Source organism: Dinoponera quadriceps, unplaced genomic scaffold, assembly GCF_001313825.1.
Source record: "Dinoponera quadriceps isolate SergipeBrazil2010 unplaced genomic scaffold, ASM131382v1 scaffold4009, whole genome shotgun sequence".
Lineage (NCBI taxonomy): Eukaryota > Metazoa > Arthropoda > Insecta > Hymenoptera > Formicidae > Dinoponera > Dinoponera quadriceps.
The window spans coordinates 193257-207005 of NW_014557992.1; positions in this window are offsets into that span (position 1 = coordinate 193257).

Here is a 13749-nt window from a genome sequence, read left to right on the forward strand (position 1 = left end):
GGGCGACGGGGGGTCGGTGGGGGCGGAGGGAGGAGGGTTGGGGAAGGGTGAGTAGGGTGGTTGAACATCGGGGTCCGCTCGTGGTGTGGGACGGCAAAGGTAGGGTGGATATGGGGTGGTAGTCCTGGACACCGCAGCCAACCTAACTACAACGTGGCTACTATCCACTGTTCTAAATAATTCCGTGGTACGATTGCTGCGGGCTTCGGTTGCCTCCACCTGCCCGGCAAATCCGAGATCCACATACCCGCGCGAGGGTTCAAGAGGACGGCATAGGTTGGAATGAGGGAAAAAGGAAGGAAAAATGTAAAAACGCGCGCGCGCGCGCGCGGGGCGGCGCGTCGAGACGCGATGTGGCGCGCGGGTGAAACTCCGGCGACGACGTAGTTGCGCCCGAAACGGTTTTTAACTATTGGGATCTACGGAGTTCATGCGGATTACCTGGTGTAGGGGAGAGAGGGGGTGACGGCGCCGTAACGGCGTGTGGGCGAACGTGCGAGGTGGTGCGAGGTGGCGGGCGGCAGCGAGACCGGGAGGAGGTAGTAGTTTGCATCAGAGCGAGCGCGTGAGAAGAATGACGAGGGAGTTTACGCGGGGCTTGATCTTTTTAATGTCGAAACTTACGACGACCTCGTCGTTGGACGTCTCGAAATCATTAAGCCGATCTCGTATTAGAACTTTATTGCACGACGCGGGAATCAACGTGCATTAATATGTATGATTTTCACGGGGGCTTAAAGTTCACCGTTGAAACGCTAAAACGCGCGATCACCGGCCGCCGGCTCGCGTAGTTTCACGATCGTATTAGGACAAATCGGATGTGAGAGTTGCGTAATTGGTTTATTTTTGTTTGCCGTGACGCATCAGCGCAGCCGCGGCGCGTTAAATCGCTATAAGATAACGTTAATAATCGGTATTGCTCATACACAAAATTAAATTACGAAATAATCCTAATTAAATACCGATAATAGACAAATCCTATTATCATCGACGCTTTTACCACCTGCGATCGCGTCACGCGCCAATCACCGCACCAAAGAACCGTAAATGCGAGTAACGGACGAACCACCGTGACGGTGGTGGCGGTGACGGTAGAAGTCCGCGACTACGATGGAGAAGTCAACGTACTCGTCGTGAAAATCCTCGGAGCACCTATTGACCTGCGACGCGCGCGCAAAGTCCTTTGAGTGCGGCGCGAAAGAAAAATCCGGCCGGTGTCTATATGGAAAGAGAGAGAGAGAGAGAGGGAGAGGGAGGGAGTGAGCGAGAGGAAGCGCGGTGTATCTCCGCGTAATAAACGAATCGTAGAGGACTATTATGCGCGTACACAAAGCCGCCGGGGGTGCACTCGTACGTGCACAAAGAACGGAACAAACGATTTCACCAACTTTACACGGCCACACACGTACGTCCGTTCCGTGACGCGCGCTCGCGCGTGTGTGTTTGCGAGTGCGAAGTTACTGCAGCGGCAGGAATGGCTGGGGTAACGTATGTAACACTCGCAAGTATGCTTCGTGTGTGTATACGTAGGTGTATTCGCGCGCGCGTCCCTTACACCAGCGAGGAGTATGTACGGCTGCAGACAGCCTCGGTCCAGAGGATATTTCGCAGAGGGGTCGTCGTCGGTCCAGGTCGAATCCTGAGGGTTGCTCGTTCTCTCAACCCTCCGGATCCCTCAGCCCCCTTCGTCCTCTCCCTCCCGCCCGCCTGTACGCCCGGCCACCCTCCTGCCGGTCGGGGTCGAAGGCGAAAGCTTCTCCTTTGCTCCACCTTCGCAGGAACGACCCTACAACTCGAATGAGACCCTCCCTGTTCCCGTTTATCCTGGTTCCCGTCTCAGGCGAGAGGTAAGACCCTATTCCAAACGCGTACAAGGGACGAGAGCCCGGCGGAGGAGCCCCGGTTGCCCGGGGAGATCCCTCGAAATAAGATGTTCTTAATTCGCCGGCGACGTTATTCGCAGCGCGAGCAACGGTCTATGATATACACAATGGGAATGGAGTAATCGCGGCACTCGGTCACGCCGGATGCACAAGGTACACCCCCAGGCCCGCCAATCGACATCCACGACGAACTCTCGAAAGCTCGAACATCGCATCGCCGCCGAGTCACCTCGAGGCTGGAGGACAGGTTGACGAACGCCAGAGAGCGCCGGCGGAATTTAGTATCGCTCGCCGCGGCTCGCCAAGTTATCGCCCGATATATTATTCCCAAAGTGAAGCCAAGGGTTTTCACGTCCGCGGTATTTTATTGCGCCAAGGGAGGGGGAGAGTGAGAAAGACAGAGATACCGAGAAACAGAGAGAGAGAGAGAGAGAGAGATTCTACCCGGGTATTGTAGAAATAGATCGTCACATTGGTAATCAATACGACGTCACTCGCGCGACGAGGAGGAGCGCGCCGGGATACGGCAGGACGAAGGTAGAACGAACTGGGACGGGCTCCGGAAATTTAATGATATCCTCCCGAAAGGTTCGTAGCCATCGCTATCTTCACAGCCCGGGTATCTTCCGCCGACAATTTCTTCTCGCAAAGCTCTACCTCAGCCTTTGCCCGTCAGTTACCACCGGAGGCGGGAAGTACCTATCTTCAAGTCTGCAAGTCCAAATACTCACTCGCTAACCATTCTACGACGCGCCTACCAATCTCGTACGTTACTGCGCGCCGACGTGTGCGTATGTATACGCATGTTCCCCCGCATTTGCGTGCGCGCTCGCCCCCGCTCGCGAGAGAACCGCTTCTACTCGCTGCGGCGTATGGTCGCAGATACTTCTACTAACCTTCTATTAGAATCCCATGCCTCCAGCGCTTCTTTGTACACTCGGATGCAAAGTGCTTTTACTTTTGCGGAGGGTGAAGCACGCGCGCGACTCGCATTTTTCCATTCAGCGGCGGATGTAATTTTCGAATATCGCTTCCATCGCGCTCCCTCTCTCTCTCTCTCTCTCTCTCTCTCTCTCTCTCTGCCTTTCTTTCACGCGCGCGCGCGCCGCGAACATTTTTCTCGCGTGACGCTGTAAGGCTCCAAAAGGTAATAACTCAAAACGCCTTGTCCCGAGAGAGAAAAAGTGAGGACGAAGCGGTCTGTTTTCGACTCCTTTAGCTTCCCCCTAAAAAATTCAATTGGCTCCTTATTCTGCAATATTGTGTCTCGCAAGTGTAATCCCCGAATCGAAATTTCAGTTCTATATTAAACCTTTAATTCTACAATATATTTAGGAGCTGACATAGCAAAACAGGTTTAATTTCAATTCTAATAATATAAAGTAACCTCTACTTTGATCCTGATGATGCTTTCAATTTCCGTTTTAGCTATTTCAGCGTCAAAATAGATTGTTGAAGGTACACCGAAAAAGATAGTCTTAAATCAACGATAGATATTCTCATACATAAATAAGCAAGAATATTGTAATATTTTTAGAAGACTTTTAGTCTTTCGAATTGAGCGTGAGTAATGTTTACGTCAATTCAAAAGCTGAAGAAATTCAATCAAATCAAGACTAAAACTTTTCTAAGAAAAATAATAATATTCTTCCTTACATGCAAGAATATCTATCATTGATTGAAAACTAATTGATTTTCCTGCTGTAACGTTAAAATTCAATCTGTAGAATTAAAAATTCAGGAGAGAAGTTGAAAAGTGTCAGTATCGTTCAAATAAGTTCATATTAGTCTATAAGCCAGCTAAATAGGCTCAAATTATCCCAAGGAACGTCAGAGTGGCATCAAAATTTCGACTCGGGTCGAACGACACGATCCATTGGAACGTCGTCACCTGCCCGAGCGGGGTTGAAAACGGGTCTCAAGTTCTTCAGTGGCGGAGTGTATGCGATGGAACGCATTTCTTCGCGGAGTTTTCAATTTTTCTACTCTGCACAGAGACTTTTCGTTTTTCTTTCTAGAGTCATTCGGATGTCTGTCTCTCTGTTTGCAAGTCTCTCGGACTCGCATTCTCGATTGGCTAACGAGTAGGTTGCTTCATCGAACGTTCGAAACGCCCCGCGTGTTGCCCTGGCCTTTTATTAATTTCTTCATTATTAAGCACTCGAAGGCACACACATCGTACCACGAAGGGCCGTGTTATTATAACCGCGCTGTCGTGCCGTCACACCCACGTATGGCGTGCGCCGTACACATTAGCCGGCTCTCTCTCTCTCTCTCTGTTTCTCTCTTTGGTTTCTCCTTTTTTCACCTAGGAAGGGACACACATTGCCGCGCACGACTCGCGTACATACGTGAAATATCTTCGTGGTGCCGCGGCGCGCAACGGCGCGCGCCGGTCGCTCTCGGCCGGATTAAAAAGGGCGCGCGCTTTGTCGCGGAATTGGGTCATCGCAATTCAACTTTTCGATCTTAATCGAATTGTTGGCGCGAGTGAGAATGGACCCGCCGGGAGAGCTCGCGGTGGCTAATACGCTCACGTGACGTGAAATAAGATTATAATTAATATACCGTGTATCTGTTGCGCGCGTAAAATCGATACACCGGCAATTCTTTCGTATGCTGACGCAGGACTCGAAGGTGAGCACTACCGTCGAAATTGTCTTCCTCGCGCGAAATGTCGCGGAATATCCAGATCGATCGCCGATGGGACGAGAGACGGTCGCGGAACGGAAGTCGAGCGTCGCAATAAATCTAATTTGTTCGTCCTCGTTGTACTTTGAATTTTATCTCTCGCATCCCAACGCGAACGCACGCGTTTTGCCCCTTGCCGATGATACTCGAAGCAACACGCTGGACAATTACGTAGCGCTTGGAGAACGGAAGAGGAAGCGGCGCAACGCGACGCGACGCGACCTCCGCGTCATCGTCGATCTTTCGGTGGCGGCGACACGTTGTTCTTCGGGCGGACCTTTAACACCGAAGTACAACAGCGGCGAGCGATGCATATGCATCCAGCTTCCGCTTTAACCGTTGAATACGACCGACAAAGTTCACGGGGTCGCCCGTTCGCGGTGGCGACAAAGCGGCTCGTCCGGAAAATATGAGCACCGCTGGGTTCGCCATGTTGGCTACTATGCCGTCGGTTGAGCTCGGAACGGAGCTGTTTCCGGTACTGGAGGGCAGAGCAGGTATATCTATATATATACTATACAGATCTCTATATATATACTATATATATATATATATGTGTGTGTGTGTGTGTGTGTGTGTGTGTGTGTGTGTGTGTGTGTGTGTGTGTGTGTACTATATATACACACATATTTACATTCTACATATATTCACATTCTACATATATATATAGTATATGTATATATATGTAGAATGTGAATATATGTATATATATATATATATATATCTTTGTATATATATGTTATATATCTATATATATATATATATATATATGTACACATACACCATAGCTCGCAGGCTTTTACCCCCGTTCAACCCACCTCAAACACCCTCACATCCTCCCTTCGTACTACTACTATGCTGCGGGGACTGTTAGAGGGTTACGCGGGTTGGAGAACCCGAAGAGAGAGGCAGAGAGACAGAGAGAGAAAGAGAGTAGAAGGGAGAGAGATTAATATCGAGGAAGAGAGAGAGAGAGAGAGAGAGGGTGGAGGAGAGAGGCGAAATGGCCGCTCCCAACCTAACGGTGGTATCACGGACTTACCGTCTCTACCTCTCTCTCTCTCTCTCTCTTTCGTTTACCGCGAGTCAACTTCCGCCCGGGTACCTTCAAGGACATCGACTGGCGCGATGAGGCCGGATAGCCGAAGAGTGTGGTCGACAGCGTCGAGAACTCGGCTACGCGGTTACAATCGATACTCGACGGCCGGTTGGCTCTTTAAGAATCCGCAACTTCCGGCTAGAACTTTCCGTCCGATGTGGACGTAGAGGTGGCGAGGCATCTTCGGAGGACCTTATAGGAATGCCCCAACTCTGTCTGAGAGACAGCGCTTCACGTGGAAAATAGTAAATTGGTTCTTCCATCCTTCTACTCAAAATAGAAACTTTCGATAGCGCGTGGGGAAACGCTTTCCACCGTTAACGACGCGCCATGTCATTTCCGAGACTTTCAAACCCGTGTCAAACAGCGCGAGGTACGCTGGCTGTGTATCACTAACGATTTAGGATTCGGTGCCTCTGTCCGCTTCGTTTAAGCTCTTTACAATTATGTCACCGTTTCCACCCTTCGACGCATGAGAGGGACCATTTTTATCTATTTATTAAATTCCTTTAATGGAATTTGCGTGGCATCAGCGCGTACGTCCGCGCGCGCACGGGACGGCATATAATACTTCTAATTCCCATTATCCTTTAAATGAGGGTCCGTCGTTGAATTTTTAGTGGCTCGTCCGTTCTGTGAACGCTCTTGCGGACTGAAATGAATTTCTAATTCCCTACACACTCTCTCTCTCTCTCTCTCTTCCTCTTCCCCTCTCTTTCTCTCCACAAGGGGGTCAGTAACACGGAGAGATCCGAAATTGGGGTGGGAACGAAGAATCGTACGGTGTGTCTGTTTCGGGTCGCCTCTCTAATTTCCATAAGGGCCGATTGGTGCTATCTGATGAATGGCGACCGCGCGCCCCGCGGTAATTAGGTGTTCGACGGTATCGAGGGGGAAAGAGATAGAGCGTTCACGCGCCTCCGATCTCGCGCGACTTCATTTAAAAATTGCCGGTTTCGCACTCTCGGATCTCGGATGTGCAGCTGCGCATACTTAACTGGTCGTCGTGGCGGAGATAGGAAAAAGAAAGGCGGACGCAAGGCCAATTTGGTGTCAAAAGGGATTTATTTGCCTTCGAACTTAGATCCTGCGTTCGGCCGATACAAAAGAGTCATTTTAGAATTCGGCACGAGTCGGAGCAGCGATTTACTGATCCTCGCATGAAGAAGAAAACATGCGCGGCGAGGCACCGGCGGTCGAACAATAGATCCAGGGACACGGACGTCAATATTGTATGTCTCCGAAACTCAGATTGAGACATCACGAAAATTATTTTATACATCGAGATACCTATTTAGTTCACTGAAACTAAACGTCTTCTTGTTTGGATAGAGGCAAACAAATATGTTTCGGTTATAAGGACCAAAGTTTGGTTTTCTGAAAGATCGGATTCTCCGGAACGAAAATGAAAAGACGAAAATGAAGGTTGGATTCGAGAAATCAAACTTTGGTTCTTATAACGAAAACATTTGTCCATATCCAAACAAGAATTTAAGCCTAAGTCAACGAAATGTAAGACAGTGGAACATGCGAGATACGTTAACTATTGATTATATATGGTAATGTCGCGAGGCCCATTCGATCGAGGAATATTCACAATCTCGCCGGTTCAGACGAGAACTTGTCTAAATTTCCACAAATTCTTAACACAGAGAAGATCCTATCGATATGGGCTCGGGTGCTCTTTCGATAGCGCGAAACAATTATGAATCGGGTATGGGGATGGGTGTCGACTCACTCCGGCCACGTTCGTTCTCTCCTCCCTTCATCCCCACTTTCGCGAACGCGGAGATGTTAAATAACCAATAATTGAGCGGCGCTCATAAAATCTTCATTACACGCCGAGGCTCTAATAAAATCGTCCACGCACTAATTTCCCGGCCCTCATCTCGATTTACCCCATTTTCGCTCAAGGGGGTAGTAGCCCCCCCCTCCCAACCTTCCTTCCACTTTTCCTCTCGCTCTCACTCTCTCTCTCTTTCACACACACTCATATACACACTCTGTCGGTCTCTCTCTCCCTTTCGTGCTCTCTCCAGGCTTCAGTAACGCTTTACAAGCCGACGCGGCAGTCAGGCACACGGAAGAACGGGATGGGAAGAGGGTTGGTTGAAGAGCGCCACGGGGCGGCATCACTGAACGAGACAATCATGTTATCATATTATTTATCCACAGCATCGTGAGTTGATATACATGTTATCGCGTGATTTTTTTATGACAAAGACCGCGATTGAAATGCCGGTCGTGCGGCTTACCGCCCGTTAACGCGCCGGTAAATAATCGCATCGCCGACCTCGCATCGATCCCCCGTGAATTAGAAAGGCAACATCGAACTGTTTCTCCCCTCTGTGTGTGCCCGTTTGGGTGTGTTTTTTTTTTGTTTACAGTACACAAAAACGACAATTCGACTGTGGCCTATTTTCGAAAAATGTAAAAGCCGAGTGAAGTTCGTTTGCTTTTTTTCCTCCCCCTTCTTCGATTTATCGGCACGAGGGGTGGTCGTGTACGAGGGAAATGCGAACGAATTATTCTCATTAACCGGGACTCATCGGAACGGCTTCGGCGGTAGTGGCGAGCCGTTTTCTTTTTTTCCCTCCGATCGCTCCCGCAATGTGAGAACCCCGAGCGAAGATAGGTGACGCGCAGGAGATCCGAACGCGAGCAGCGCCAGATGGGGTGCTCCCCGCTTCCTTAGAGCGAAAATATCATTCTCGAACGTTCCGTAGCTGCTACTTCTTTTTTCTTCTGGACCGACTTTTCCAGCACCGGTAATTGGACGCGGCCAAAGCCCCGTCGCCGTTCTCGAGTCACGTGTGCGATCCGTGCGGACGCATCGCTCGGTCCGTATACTCGACTCGTTAGCCGAGCTACCTGCTAGTTAAATAATTAACATTTTGGTTAGAGTGTTACTCCTCCTCTCTTTGTTCCCGTTCCTCTCCTCTATGCGACCTTTGTCGCACCCTCTCTCTCTCTCTCTCTCCCCCACGGCCTCGCCCTATCTCGCTCGCTTCGTCGGCGCACCTCGTCCCTTTCTCTCTGCCGCCCTTGCACGCTGTGTTTCTCCCTGGCAGGCATATAGGTACGCTAAGTTCGCCGATGTGCGGCCCCGTAACACGAGCCCCAGTTAGTCCACCACGCTGTCCACTGCACCTCACTCTAAACCCACCCTCCGTCCCCCATGCGGCCATCTCCCCCTATTCACCCTTTCTCTCTCTCTCTCTCTCTGCCACCCTCTCTCTGCGCCCTAGCACGTTGCACTCGGAGGCTTCGAGCGCTACAGTCCGCACCCTCCACGGCGTGCATATTGCACGGTGCACTGTAACTATGCCCGCAGTCCTGAAATATACAGCCCACTAGAAACGCGTACCGCATGCGTGTGTCCGGCATGGATATGTGGGTGTGCGAGGGCGTGCGTTCGTGTGTGTGTGCACGTGGGTACGTGGTGCGCGCAAAGCGGCACACCACACGACAGAAGAGCGAGCGTGGAAGAGAGACAGCGGGACAAAGGGAGAAAGAGAGAAGGGAGGAGAGCGAGAGAGAAAGAGAGGAAGAGGTAGAGGATGAAAAAGGAAGGGGTTGGTTCCCCATAGCCAACCCCCCTTCGCGCGTCACCACGTTGAAAGGTGTACAAGGATAGGAAACGCGCGCACGTATGGGCTCGTACGTTATTGCACGCACACCAGCACGGAACACACGTGCGATAGCGCGCTCGTGGGCGCACGAGGATGTATCTAGGCACTGCCACGTATGGCCGCTGTATCGCGTTAATGTACGTAGTAATGCATTATTAAATAATGTCCGGCCGTATACGTACGCCGCGGTCCGCCGGCGAGCGAAGAACATTCACCTCGCTCGCGCGCTCTGCCGGAGTCTAGGCCGCGCGAACGAACGGACGAATGAGCGAGCGAGCGAGGGAGCGAACGCGATCGAACGGGGCTTCGATCCGCGGCTCTGTGCGACTGCTGGCCGAGTTCAGGGTTCGCGCCGTTCCGCCGAAGAACGCGATCGATTTTTTCCTCCACCTCCTCTATCACGTATTCGCGTATCGCTGCGACCGGCCGCGGACGCGAGAAATAATCGTCGATAGTGGAAATTATTATTTATGGATAGGGACGAATTTGCGCACTTTTACGAGTTCCACAGGTTTACGGGGGAGGGTTGACACGCGGGATACGAGTTAAATTCGTTTCCCGTTTTTACGAGGCAGCGCGCGTTAGACGCGGCTTATGATCTTTCAAGGGAGCTGGGAGAGAGAGAGAGAGAGAGATCTTTCGTTGAAAAGGAAATATAGGGGAAAATCTTGCAGTAGCGAGATTTTCGAGGCTGCCTTCGTATCGCTTCTGCAAGCGAACGCCTCGTGTTGAACGCTTAGTTTTTTTTCCCCCGTTTCACGAGCGATGATGATAATGGATGTTTCTATTTTGTTTTTTTTAAGCCAACCGATTATCACGCGACGAAAGTGCGCGCGCGACGAGACGTGATGTATTGCGATTTATCGACGCGCTGGTTAATCGTTTCTACGATGTTACGCGTTCGGTCTCCGTCGAGAGAGAACCATTTATCAAGTCGTTCATCCCGATTCCATCAGGTCGTCGGATCAGGCATTAAAAGCGATCGACAGTTTCACGGCAACTCGAACGAATCCTCCACCGGCCGGCAACCTTTCCGCCGAGTTCCTCCTCCCTGTGCTCGCCGTCCCGTACCTCAGCCGGGTGTCCATAGCGGCTCGAGTGGCCGAACTCGGTCGTAGTTCGAGGCTGATTTAATCTTCAAACAATCCGAATCACGACGAGGTTTCGGGTCCATCGGTTTGTTTGTCCAGCCACAGTTGTTTGCACCCTTCGCTACCTCTCCGTCCATCCGTTCCCTCCGCCGCCCCGGCAACTCCATTCGCCCTCTCTCTCTCTCTCTCACACTCTCCACCTCGTTCCCTTCCTCTCTTCCACGTCGTTCTCCTCGACAGCCTCTCCCCTGCCCGCTCCGTTCCCCTTCCGCTCCACGAAGCACATGCCTACAGCAACTTAGGAGTCGCCAGTGAGTCTGGACCCTAACAAGAAACTTACCCTTCCGCCCAAGCGCCCCTCCGTAGCGCCCCGACGTTGTTCCGCCGTTCCCGCTGGTAGAAGGAGGTTGATAGTAACAGGGCACGGAGAACGCCGGGGAGAGGGGGACAAAGAGCGGGACGAGCCGGGGGGTACGTTGGTTGGATGGAAGCCGGGATGCGAGTTTCGGTCTACGAAGGGTAGAAATCGGAATTGTGGGGGACTCGGTGGTGTCCAGGGTGGCAGCGACGATGGCATTACCTAAGGGTCTGCTGTGGAAGCACAAGGCAAGGAGGAAAATAGAAGGGAAAGGAAAGAGACGAAGAGAGGGAGAGAGAGAGGGAGAGAAAGAGAGAAGGAGAAAGAGATCGAGACAAAAAGAGACGCCGACGGAAAGAGAAGTGGAGCGAGAGAGAAGGACGGTCAGGTTGGAAGGAGAGGCTCCCTGCAAAAAGACACTAGAGGACAAAGGGGTATAAGACCGACCGGACGGGCGACTCGGGCTCGAACGAACAAAGGAAACGTTTAATCCCAACGTGTTACCTCGAAGAAACCACCGTGCTCGGTCATCTAGCATTGTACTTGGTTGATCCCATTGTCCTTGCTTCTTACATTTTGAAAATTAGTCATATATATATATATATATATATGTGTGTGTGTGTAACGTGTGGAAGCCGATGGATTTCGGCAGACTACGTGCTTCCCAAAAATGATGGGTGATCTTCGCTTCTTCGCGATCCATTGAAATAAAATCGCGCCGCGATACGTTTTCGCTTCACATCGCATCCGCGTGCACGGAATTGATTTTATCGCCCGGCCCGTACATTTACGAAATTAATCATAAGGACAAATCATCAATGAGCGATCGCGTGTCACACGGTTGTCAAATATTTTCCACGCCGGGGGAAATCGCCTGGAATGCCGCGCGTGATGCCCGCCTGCACAATCCGCTCGAATAAAATTCCAGATAAAACGTACGCACACTTTTTCCGTCGGATAAATTAAATATATCAAGCCCACACGCACGCACACACACACACACACACACGCACACATACACACAACATTCACACGCAGCTTCATTCTCTTTTTCACCCTTTTTCTCGGATGATATATACGTATATATTCGCGAATTATTCGTTCGCAAAGAATTCGTAGTGCCGATATTGATTCGAACTTTGCTTTTCTCATTTCTGTTCATTTATTGCTTCCTTCGGTATTTTCTTCTTCTCTATTCTTCCCTATCTATCCTTATTCACGTAATATATAGCTGAAAAATTTGGAGGAAATCAAATTTTAATAAAACGATAAACGGTGATTTTTTTTTTCACTGTAGTCAATATACAGAGCTTGACAAATATAAAAAAATATACGGGTTAGGCAAAAATGATTGCAACTGTTTTATTAAAATTTTTTTTTAAATCATTGAAAATAAAATCTTTCATTAAACGCCATTATTAAAAGTTAAATCGTTATTACCAGAATTAAAGATAAGAATAACGATTCCGTTGGATGAACGGAGGAAGAGTGTACTTTCGCAATAAGACGCGGATGCGAGGGATGAGTTTGCCACCGCGATTGAAACGCGGTTTACCGCGACGTATCGCAGGTCGTTGGTCAGAAGTCCAAAAAATATCTTTCCATATCAACCCTCGTCCTTGCGTTTTCAATCGCCGGCATTCCCTTTTTGCATTCTTTCGGTGGTCGGCTTCCCCCCACCACCGATTTCCGTCTCTTCGCGAAACGATGTCCGGGATCTTCGAAATTTCCAGGATACCAAACAATATTCCGGTGAGAGATCGTTGGGGACGAAAGATTTCATCCGCGGATGAGGATGCGGATTCAGCGAATCGGGGGAAATTTGGCATGCGGAAGTTTTATCGTATTTCTTAGGCCGACATTAGATACGGGACGGAGTGAGAGGAAGAGTGGGAAACGCAAAAAGAGGCGAGGAAGGGAATCGCCGTTCTATTTTATTATATCGTATTAGACATTCTCGCGGCCGCATACGGTCTTCTATAAATTCATACCTCTGTCTTAGCACGCAGAATATCCATTTATATATAGGAGCGAGAATATTCTTAGCACCTTTACCGTTCTTGTCGCACGGATTTCCTCGGCACGCTGCTTTTAGCCGCGCCGAAGAACGTCTTATACTTCACGCGCGCATACAATCGTAATCCCATCTGCCGGCGACGTAGCGCGACGTCACTTTGGATTTCGGCTAATCAAATCGCGAGCTTCATGAAGACGTCATAAAGTTTTATTGATTCCGCCGAGCGGCGACAAAAATCATGGCCAAACCTCTCTTTCTCCCACGAAAGATAACTCGTCTACCTTCATCCACCGACGGTGGCACTCCCCTTCGCTCTTACCCCTACCGTGAAGGCTAGAAGGTTTTTTGCCTCGGGCGATTCGGAGGGGTGGTCAGGGAGAAAAGGGATGAGGAGGGACGGAACGGGGGACGGACAGGAACCCAACCTAAGAGACTCGATCCGAGGAGAGCGCGGCAAAGGCTAGTGGAGAGAATAAGGGCGGTTGGGGAGCCGGTGGGGTGGCAGGAGATGAAATGGGAGTAAAGATACGAAAGGAGGACTCAGCTAGGATCTACGGGGACCACCTAAGGTATAAAGGACGACGTTCGGTCTTTCCACCCCTATATTCGTCCCCTCCGCGCATCCCCGCTCCTACGTTCTTATGTATACATATGTGTGTGTGTGTGTGTGTGTGTGTCGATGTGCCAGTCTGACGTACGTGCGTACACACGTGCACCGCTTAGGTCTACATAAACCGCCCTCTATATAGAACAAACGTACATGCACGTGCACACAGATGCATTCGCGCGTACGTATGTATGTATATCGCAAACACGTATATTGCATTGTATTAAATCCGTTAACGTACAGCGGCTTATCTCTACGGGAGATAGAAAATTTTCCGCGAAGGGCTCCCGTAAAATTGTCCATTTTCCTCACGTGTAAACGCGAAGTCCGGCGCTTTGCCCCCTCCCTCCCGCCGGAGCTTCGTTTTTCCA